Raw genomic sequence first — 12137 nt, forward strand, 5'->3', positions numbered from 1 at the left:
CCCACAGAATTCTTATAATTTCATTCTGATTTTCACATTATTTTAACTCAACTTTAAAACATCTCGCATAATAAAGTTCTAAATATTTATTTTTTGTTTTCTTATTTTGTTCTAGATGGGGGTGTGGTATTCTACTGGATGCCAAATATTCACCCACTATCTCATACATTCCACCCGAGAGATCTTTAAGATTCTAACTTTTCAGATAGACTTCCAAAATGTCCCTGCAAATTATTTATTTTTATTTTTATTTCCAGAATTTATTCAGTTCATTCTTAAAATGATTTACATTAGAAATATTTAAACGTTTTTTAGTCAATTTATTCCCAAAATTATGCTACTTTATTAGAAAAAATCGGATTGTGATTTAATTTTTGAAATATCTTGCATTTCACTTTGATAAACCCCATTTGTAAAATGGTACTTTTTCTTCTAAAATAAAATTCTAATTTAATTTTTAATGCTCATAAAATTTAACTTTTCTGTAAAATTATTGTCTGTCATGGCCATTGTCTTTTCAATAGTTTATTTTTAAATATTTTAAATTATATATATATTAGGGAGAGAGATTTTATTTGTTTTTGTAATACGTTTTGAATGAATTCAGTTATTTATACGAAAGTGCATTTTTACCTAAATGCAAGTTGGGAATAATTTTTCTTTTGACCAATTTGGTACTCCCAAATGGGGAGCGGCATATATATTGATGAGTCATAGATGACGAAATATGTGTCAGTGGATAATTATATTTTAAAAAACTAATATATATATATATATATATATATATATACACGTTTTATTTTTTTATTACCGTTTAATCTGTTCAGTTACATATGTTTCAGTTGCCGAACCATATTTACGATCCAGCAGCCTCGTCAGACCTTACAGAAATGGCTATTATTATTTGGAGGAACGATTTTAAAAGAAATACAAGAGTAAAAAAAAAATATGTGTATATATATATATATATTTTTTTTTTCTCTCGTATTTCTTTTAAAATCGTTCTTCCAAATAATAACAGCCATTTCTGTAAGGTCTGACGAGGCTGCTGGATCGTAAATATAGTCCGGCAACTGAAATATATGTAACTGAACAGATTAAACGGTAATAAAAAATAAAACGCATATTTGATCTGCAATAGTATTGAGCACTCTCTTCAGGTTTTACTTTTTACCATATAAATAAATATATATATATATATATATATATATATATATATATATATATATATAAGATGTTCAAATGTTATTTTTCTTTTGCATCTAGTACAATTTTAAAACTAATTATTGAAATGTAAAAAAAAAAAAAAACACTGGTCGCCAGTGATCAAAACATTTAGTTACATTGTCCACACTTTCAAAGACAAGAACAAGAAATTTAATTACGTACTTACTTCAGTATCTAACTTGCATCTCATATTATGAATTTATTAAAAATAAGTTCTTTTGGATGAGCGTCTTCAATTTTTCAGCTTTAAGTTGGCTGTCATTGAAAACGTTGTCATTGTGAGCAAATTAGATTTGGAGCAATTATTACTATTAAGGATGGAAATTATTTAAAAAAAATTGTTTTGGTTTATTTACCAAATTGTGACCTATTTGTGTTTAAAATGTTGATTATGCGCTATTTTATAAATGTTTTCAAGTTTTAAGATATCTTTTTTATTATTATTAAATTGTTAAGTGAAAGTACAGAATACTTTTAAAACATCCTCCCACCATATTAAGAATGGCTTTTTAAATAACGTTATTACTTCAGCACAATACAGTAAGTGCATAAGTACTAAAATATTTCATATTTAAAACATCGGTATGTGCAAAAATTGCTGTGACTTATATGGGGTATGATATAAAAATGGACACATATTTTTTACTGTTTGTTTATTTTGTTTGAAAAATAAAAAACTAATGTTAATCTCTAAAAGAAAAAAATATTTTTAAACGTAAAAGAAAATGAAAAAATAACCTTTGCTTACAGGTAGGACAATTTATTTTGCCCCTGGTGAAAATATCAGGAAGTATTAATAATATTAGATTAAATTTTAATTCGTACCTGTTTGGTGAGATGTGTAGACTGTTCAAATGTTAGTAAAGAATTTTTGATTAAAACCTTTTGGGTTTTTCTCAAAAACGTTTGGATCAAATTAGTTTATCTGTCAAATATTCGGACAATGAATTTACAATTCCTGTCTTTTGTTGATAATTTTTTTTTTTTTTATTACATTTTCACCCCAAACAAGGCAAATTGCCACTTTGGTGTAGGGGGCTACTATCAGGGGCAACAACTACTGGGGTACTATGTAGGGATTTGGGCAGCAAGGTGTCGGTTCACGTTACACTTGAACTAATGATTTAGATTTCCATTTACCAGGATATAATTAAATAACTCAAGTGTTATTTATTCTGCACTTCAAACTACCAATTTCTCGGTTAAATTTGACACTGTTGTCAAAACTTCTGACTTCCATACACGACGATCTTTCCAGCTGACTTCCACACATCTGCATAAGTAACACGCCTTCTTTCAACTCACCTCATGCTTGCTTCATGTCCGCTTGTATAGACCAGTCTCATTTGCATAAACCTTCAGTCGTGATTATTCGCCATAAAACAAACTTTCTCGCCATGTTAGTTTTTCCTTTCTTTCTCTTTCATTTCGTTCCATAAGTAAGTCACACGTTTCACTACACTCCCCCCTGATCTCATGATCACAAACAGGGCAGGGGGCAGTTGTCTTTGTTGGGTACTTCTTCGGAGAATCGGGGGCATCACTTCCTCGTTGCCATCTTCTTCATTACCACCGTTATTGCTACCAGTATGTTCCATTATCTCCTCTCGTGGTTCCATAGGCGGTGTTTCACAATCAGGGTAGTGGGGGGGGGGCAGTATCCATCTTTGTCGGGTACTTCTTTGAAGAATTGGAGGCATAACTTCCTCATTTCCATCTTCTTCAGTATTTTCCATCATCCCCTCTTGTGATTCTATAGGCAATGTTTCATAATCAAGGGGGATGGGCAGTATTTGTCTTTCTCGGGTACTTCGATGAGGAATTGGAAGCATCACTTCGTGTTGATCTTTCTCATCACTATCGCCACCAATATGTCCCATCATTCCCTCATCTGGTTCTGTAGGTCGTGTTTCTATGCTCACCTGAAGGACCTGCAGGCAATCAGGATTATCCCTGAACTGTATGTGCTCATCGTCCTCAGAATCAGAAGAGGCATGACTGGTGGATATCTTTCACATGACGTGGTACACCATCAATTAACAATGTCTGAGGACTTATGATTTGTCCTCTGCAAAATTTTGCAGGGCACCCAGCATTTGGGGGTTTTACCCAAACATGATTTACCACTTTATATGATGTATTGACAATTCTAACCACTGATGGTGTGACATCTATTCCTTTTATATGCTGTTTGTAGCAATAAATCCCATTAGCTGGTGCAGTTGCTAGTCTTGCATCGTCCTTGGGTGTCACATTATACCAGTACACAGCTTCTGGAATTGAGCACTGTGTCCTGGCTGCAATTCTATTGATGGTGCAGTGACACCGCTCCACTATACCATTACCTTCATGAAAAAAGTGCACATCGGTAACACATTCTAATCCCCAATTCGTGTGTGAATTTCTGAAATTCTTGACATTGAAATGTAGTGGCATATTCAGTCAAGATTTCAAACAGCACCACGTTCAAGAAGGATGGCTCTCAACTGTCGTATAATGCTAGATGCATACTGTTGTGTCAACAGGTGCCATATCGTGAAATGTGTAGGGCCACAATCTGTTAAGGTCAAAAAATGCTTGCCATCATAATGCATTACATCCATCCCTGCCTGACACCAGTTGTCCTCCACCTCAAGCTTCCCTTTTTGTCATTGAGATGGTGCGGGATCAAATTCTGCACTGATGAAACTAAGGTAATGTCCACCTGCAAGCTGTATTCGTCAACTAGATGCTTTATTATTGCCAGTCTCCTTCGTACTAACATCTCACTTGCAACTTTAGTCTTGATTCGAGCCTTTCCAGTCAAAGTGTCAGTCAACCAGTGGTAAATACACAATGAGTCAGTGTGGAGATGCACAATCTTGGCCTGCCATTGCAATGCAAGATTAAGGCCTTTTAGCGTGGCATCAAGTTCTGCCAAATTTATATGCTGGGCATCATTTTTTCATCTTTCACAACAGCACCCAATTGTTTTTTTTTTTTTTTTTTTTTTTTTTTTTTACACAGTGATCACCACTTATCAAGGCCCGGAAGCCACTCAGGGATAAGGGTTATTGCAAGTACATTATGTTAGTGAGGAGATTTGCTGAAATGTTTACTTAAGGGGGCGGTTCATTAGGAATTTGTTAACATTGGACTTGAAGACATCCAAGTTGTAGTCCGGAGGGAAGCAGGCAGACGGAACAGAGTTCCACAGGCGTGCAGTTCTAACAAAGAAGCTTTGTTCATGGAATCTGCGTTTTGATTTAGGCACAGATATAGAGTGGGGGAAATTTTTCACAGTGGATTCAGCTAGACGGGTGTTTTTCGTGAAAGATTGGCGAGGGGGGACCAGAGATTGGAGTTCAGACGAGCATCTGCCATGGAAATAACGATAAAACAAGGACAGGCTCGCAACGTCTCTTCTGTGGGAGAGAGGTTGCAGGGTAGAGAAAAGGGCATTCCCCACTAAGCCACGAAGTCTATTTTGTACTCTGTCAAGGCAGGATAGGCTGTTTTTTGCAGCTCCTGCCCAGATATGGCAACAGTATTCCATCCTTGGACGTACTTGGCTTTTATATAGATAGAGAATTGCATCCGTAGTGAGATATCTTCTGGAGCGGTAGAAGGATCCCACCATCTTTCCAGCGACCTTGGCAACAGACTTGATGTACGTGTTCCATTTCAGATCAGGAGTAAAGGTCAAACCCAGAAGCTTGTCAAAACACGGGGCCTCACCCAGACGAGAGCCATCCATCACAATTGATGCCAGATGGGGATCAGAGCGTTGATGATGTAAGGATAGCAGTTTGGTTTTGGATGCATTAAAGGTAACCAGCCACCTTTTCCCCCACTGAACCACGCACTCGAGATCAGAGGAGAGAGAATCAGAGAGAACTTTGTCATTTACAGCCTTTGATGTGTTGCCGTAGATGGTCGTGTCATCAGCATAGATGTCAACGAATGATTTAAGTATGTGTTTAGGGAGGTCATTGATGTAGATCAGGAAGAGAGTTGGGCCCAGGATTGACCCCTGAGGGACTCCAGCATTTATATTGCAGGCCTCCGATTTTTGTCCATCTACCACTACTCTTATGAGCCTATCGGAGAGAAATGATTTAATGATTGAGAAAACATTTCCAGTTATACCGTAGCTGGAAATCTTGTGAAGTAGACCCTTATGCCATACCTTGTCGAAGGCCTTTGATATGTCGAGAGCAATTGCCCTAGAAAGGAAGCCTTTGTCAAGAGATTCACTAATCCTGTGGGATATAACCGTCAGCACATCTGCGGTAGATCTTGCAGAGCGGAAACCATATTGTGTGTCACTAAGAAGGTTATTCCTGCTGAGGTGGTTGACTACTTCTCTATTTAATATGGATTCCAGCAACTTACTCATAACACACAGGAGACTTATTGGTCTGTATTGAGAGGGAGATGACTTATCACCTGAATTCTTAAATACAGGGCAAACTGATGAGGTCTTCCAGGGAGTCGGAAAGCACTTCTCCTTAAGGCAGCGCTTAAATAGTTTCGTAAGTATGGGAGCAAGTTCTGGTTGAAGCTTTTTTAACACTATAATTGGGATGCCATCAGGGCCAGTTGCTTTACTGGAATCTAGGTTCTTTATTAGCTTGGCGACCTCATGCACGGATATTTGTATGTTACCTAGCTTGTTCTGTGTTATAGGAGGAAATATGGGGAGTTGATGGCCTTCGTCGCATAGGGTAGAATTAGCTGCAAAGTTCTTTGCAAATAGTTTGGCCTTGTCTGACGCTGATGAGATGACCTCTGGTCCATTGATAATGGTTGGGATAGAACGCACACTTCTGTTCAGGATCCTATTTGTTATTTGCCAAAACTGGTGGGATCCAAGCCGCTGATCAGCTACCTTGGATTTAACAGACTGGGCATATAGCTCTCTTGCATTTTTTATTACTCTTTTACAGTGGTTGCTGGCAGACCTAAAAGCAGCTTTAGTCTCAGTGCATCTATTATTATACCCAATTGTTCCAACATGACACCTGTAGCCAGTGAACTTGCATCAATCCATGCATTCAGTTCATTTTCAGATACATGCCACTCACCCTGGGCAGGGTCATTCCTATATACTCTAGTCAACGTTTTGCCCATCATTTGCAAATCATTCACCATGTCGTTCCAGACGTTCTTGTGGGTACCAACCGTTATCAATCAACATCTGAAGTTCTGCTTCATATGCGGCCCTATTCTTGATAGAAACTGCATACTCTGGAATAGTGTTGCACAGCTGATCTGGTGCCTGGCTCATGGTCCACTTCCACTTCGCAGTCCACACCCTTTCGTTGTCATCAAACGTAGCATAGAAGTCCTTTTCTTCAATAGACAAAGCTACATAGACTTCATTCCCTCCACCAAGCGTTACACCTCCATCCACTGTGATCATGATGCCTCCTAATGCTTGTATTGCATCAATTCTAATCAACATGTAGCCAAGGGTTTTTTCTTGCATCACCAGAACATCAACTTTAGCTGTGTCGTCCTTAGTACAGATTGTGACAGTCCCTACACCACAACATGCTTGGGATAAACCATTGATGGTCATAATGCCAACTGGTTGCTTCCGTCACATCTGACAGCGATGTGCACTAACTATAGATCGGGAACACCTCGTGTCTACGAATGCCAAACACTGCACATCGTCAATTTTAACGACAATGGCAGGCAATCTTGTGTTTATTGGTTGGCAGGGGGCAAGGTTGGCAATAGTGACTTGCCTACAACTTCATTTCCCAAACATTTGTGAGATATGTGACCAAACTTATTGCAGCAATAGCATTATACTGTTCTCTGCACTCGTGGATACATACCCCTCATATCACTTCGACTCTGACACTCCTTAGCAAAATGATTGTCCTCCCCACATTTATAGCACACCAGGCTCTCGTGCTTATTGCTACCTGGGAAAGAATCCACATTGCCTCCATGCGGTTCAAATGCTGCATATCGAATACTAGCTGCTGCTGTGATTGGTTCCTGTTCCTTACAGATGTTTCGAGCTCGGGCCAATAACTCGTCTGTTGTCAATTCATCAATTCACGAAGATGCCCGCAATAGTTTACTGATCCCCTCAGGTAAGCCTACTAAAAAGACACAGCTTAATATCTTATCGTTGACCCCACCAAACGGTATAGATAACTTTCATAAATCGGCTAGGTACACATCAACCATTTCCTTGGGGTGAAGTTGCTGGCTTATGAACTATTGCCATGCAACAAATGGATCCATACTAAATGCTGTATACAGGCTCTGCTTGATTTCACCCCAGTCTGGAGTCTGGTTCATCCCCAAGTTGCTTGTAGACTGCATAGACCCCTCCGGTTAACCTCAATGGGATGACCGTAGCTGGTTCTTTAATTTTGCACAGTTTACATAAAAAACATAATTCTAGTGATTTCAGTGAAAAGAATGATTTGCAATTTTTGGAAGAATAAGATGACAATAAAAAGGGAAAATTTTGTCCCATAATTCTAGTGATTTCAGTGAAAAGGATGATTTGCAATTTTTGGAAGAATAAGATGACAATAAAAAGGGAAAATTTTGTCCCATAATTCTAGTGATTTCAGTGAAAAGGATGACTTGCAATTTTTGGAAGAATAAGATGACAATAAAAAGGGAAAATTTTGTCCCATAATTCTAGTGATTTCAGTGAAAAGGATGATTTGCAATTTTTGGAAGAATAAGATGACAATAAAAAGGGAAACTTTTGTCCCATAATTCTAGTGATTTCAGTGAAAAGGATGATTTGCAATTTTTGGAAGAATAAGATGACAATAAAAAGGGAAACTTTTGTCCCATAATTCTAGTGATTTCAGTGAAAAGGATGATTTGCAATTTTTGGAAGAATAAGATGACAATAAAAAGGGAAAATTTTGTCCCATAATTCTAGTGATTTCAGTGAAAAGGATGATTTGCAATTTTTGGAAGAATAAGATGACAATAAAAAGGGAAAATTTTGTCCCATAATTCTAGTGATTTCAGTGAAAAGGATGATTTGCAATTTTTGGAAGAATAAGATGACAATAAAAAGGGAAAATTTTGTCCCATAATTCTAGTGATTTCAGTGAAAAGGATGATTTGCAATTTTTGGAAGAATAAGATGACAATAAAAAGGGAAAATTTTGTCCCATAATTCTAGTGATTTCATCTGTTTTAATTCTGTCAAGCATTAGATTAATTTTTACTAGTACTTTATCTAATTTACCTGTTGTTTCAGATGTGGCTTCAGTTTTAGATATTAAAAAAAATTTTTTTGTCTGAATCATTAAAAGTTTTTACCTTTATTTAAATTTGTTAGCACTTTGAAAAAATCTGATTTTGATTCTACGTCAGCTGCCAGGATGTATTTACTTAAATTGATATAATCGTCATTTCTTCCAAAGAAGTTTTTCTTATTCTTCCACAAGTGACATCTATTCTTTAGTTTCTAGTTTAAATCTGTTTTTAAGATAGTCAGGGATTGATTAGATCTAAAGGTAGAATTGAGAAGTCAATTATTTCTTCTTGTTAATTATGTAAAAAATATAATTCTATGTCCTTTAATTATTCTAAAGTTACTAATTTACACAAACATAGAATTAATTTTATCAGGCCCTTCCTTCCTACAAGAATAGATTTTACTGGCCATTTGTGGGTAGAAGGACAAGGCACAATGTAGAAAATGTATATTTTGATATTTACGCGCTTCAATGTGAGAACAATTTATATGGAGTTGGTTGATAACATTTCTACCCATGCCGTGATTCTTGCCTTTGTGAGACTTTTTAATTTGTATGGCGTTCCTACCCATATTTATTCTAACAATGCTTGTTCCTTTATAGTTGGTTGTTATATAATTAGAGAAGTATTTGTGCCTGATAAATTTGAGGGAAAATTCAGTTCATACAACATAAAGTATCTTACCATTCCAATGTATTCAGCTTGGTTTGGAAGTGTATGGGAGCGTCTTATTAAGATGGTAAAATGTTTGTATAAGTTGGTGGGAAGGAAAAAAATCTACCATACTATACAAGATATTCAGAATTTTATTAATTCATACTCCCTCACTTATAGATGTTTAGGAGATTCTAGAAACTTGTCCAGGATATGTGTTGACACTAAATTGACCAAATCAACCATAACCAAGCAGACAAGATTACTAGATGAAAATTCTAAACAGAAAAGAATGGTGGAGAGTAAAAAAACTCAAAGAAGCGTTGCATATTGTTATAATGTCGAATTACTGTATGTTGTATTGTTATCACTAAATTGACGTAATGTTATTATTATCTAAATCGTTTTTATATATTCTTAATTAACGTATGATATATGTATATATATCACGTTGCGTGATATACAATGGACTGTTGTCCTCATGCCTAAATGTCTTAATAGTCTGTGACTCATCTAGTGTTTTAGGTGCGTGCATGTCAACATATATTATACACAACAAAGACGACATACCTCTCTGCTGCTAATCGCTTCTGGGGGATTCACCAATGTCTTGAGGAAGCTGGAACCTGCTGTAACAAAGACACTTCAAGACATGGACCCAAGACGATGTGTGTTTTTATATATATTTTATTCACTCCCAGGCATCCCATCAGCAGAAATGGAGTGACCAATGAACTCTTGACTTGTCGCTTGTTCTATGTTTCCATTCTGTGACCATCCCCTCCTTCATGGAGAGACCTGTTTTAGCCCATCTGTCTTTCTCGGAATCTTGGACCCAACTCAAACTATGCTTGCGCAAACCGGAACACATGACACCTTGTTTGAATACTTCCGGTGCAAACCCACCCAGTCACAGAGTTTGATATCTGTCAAAACATGCCACAGTTCAAATTCTATTGCTTACTCTGCTAAATAGATAGATAGACAGATAGATAGATAGACAGATAACAGACAAACGCTTCTACCTGGCTATTTTCTAACAATGTACTGGGAAATGATCCTCTACTAAACAGACCTAGTATAAAATTTAACCCAATATAGGAACCATAAATTATATGTATATCAGTGTTGGAATGATTAATTGGAATCAGAAAAATCAAAACATTTTGGGTATCGGAATCAGAAAAATTCTTACCTAATTTCTAATGCCAAAAACGATTCTTTTATATTTGTGTTTTTTTTTAAATTAATTTTCCATTGCTGATACCAATGATAAAATGATGACTGTTTTTTTTTTATTTTAAACTACCTGTAAAACAAAAATCTATATATTCTGGCATAAATGTACTTTTTACATTTGCGAAAATGTATGCATAAATTACATGGGATTTTACGGTAATCTAAAAAAAATGCTTTATGGCTAAATATTTAGACGCTTTAAAAGTATCAGAATTGGTAATTGTATAAGAATCGGAAATTTAGAGCAGAATTGGTAATTGTATCAGAATTGGTAATTGTATCAGAATTAGGGGAAAATATTGGAATCGTCCCCTCACTAATATATAATTAATATGTATAGTAATCTATAGTAATACATATTAACTTATAGTAATAAGTAGTTAAGAATGTATATCTAAAAATAAAAATGGATTTAAGGCTCCTAAAATTCATATTAGAATTGTCTATCAATAAAGTACTTGGTAAAATTCAGTTCTAAGTCATACTCTTGTGGAGGTTGAAGGTTCAATCTTCAATGCAGGCGATACTCAAAATATAATTGCAAATTACTTAGGATTCTATCTAGTCATGTCTGACAGAACGAGAGCATGCTACCCCCATAGATTAAATAAAGAGTTCTGTTCAAAATTCTGTGCAGATTCCAGAGTTCAACAGGAAGATTCCTGAGTTTGATGGAAGAATTCCCAAGTTCAACAAGATAGACCTCCAAAAAGTCAGAGGTTGCATCGACCGAAACGTTGTGAAAATGACACTCAAGATGACAACAATAGTTTGAAGAATCCAAATAATATGAATAATCAATCCTCATCTAAAAAATTCAGAAACAAAGTTAATAGAGTTACACATAAATGGTTTGATTTGATCAGGAAGCAGCTTGGACTTTTTTTTTTAATACCAATATTAATAAGTCATTTTTTTTTTTTTCAAATAATAATAAGTCATTTTTTTTTTTTTTTAAATAATAAGTCATTTTTTTTTTCAAATAATAAGTCATTTTTTTTTTTAAATAATAATAAGTCATTTTTTTTTTTTTCAAATAATAATAAGTCATTTTTTTTAAAAATAATAAGTCATTGCTTATCAAGGTAAAAAAGACTTAAAGACTTTATCAGTTGAATGATGATCAACACTTTGAGAGGACTGGAACAATGAGTGGAATGGGTGGAATGAGATTATTTAAGAATTTGCTATTTTGGACTTGAAATGTTGTATTTAGCTAGAAAGCAATTCTCTTGTATTGTTTTCCACAGAGTGGAAGTTCTTCAAAAGAAAGTTTATTCATGAAAGTTCGGTTTAGGTGTGAAACATATCAATGCTGTCTCCATTGATATGTTCAGTTCCAGTTAGATAATGGTCATCCACTAGCAGTGATCAATCCCGTGTTAACTAAACATAGTATTTTATGTAGCTAGACAACCCATCAGTATCGCAAAGTGGTGTCAGGACTTAAGTTTCAGAAAGTTGAATTAGTGTGTAACTTCTACAAAATGGAAAACATTTTATGGAGATTAACAGTGAGTGAGAGAGTTGACTTTCCACTTTGACCAAAACAAGTCAACACATATTTCACATGCACATTTTTATTGAAAGAAAAATATTCACAACAAAAACTTATGGAAAAATCTGAAGACAAAATCTGATTGTTAGGTCCAATTATTATCTGGGTTCTGATTGGTTAGTAATTTTGGTGGTGATACTGTATTCAATAAATATATCTATTGTTCAAAGAGCTTTGAGTATGAACCTGTATCAAATTATACTCATCTTTTTTTTTTCTGTCT

This window comes from Euprymna scolopes, chromosome 2 (assembly GCF_053919585.1).
Source record: "Euprymna scolopes isolate OS-2025 chromosome 2, ASM5391958v1, whole genome shotgun sequence".
Taxonomy (NCBI): domain Eukaryota; kingdom Metazoa; phylum Mollusca; class Cephalopoda; order Sepiida; family Sepiolidae; genus Euprymna; species Euprymna scolopes.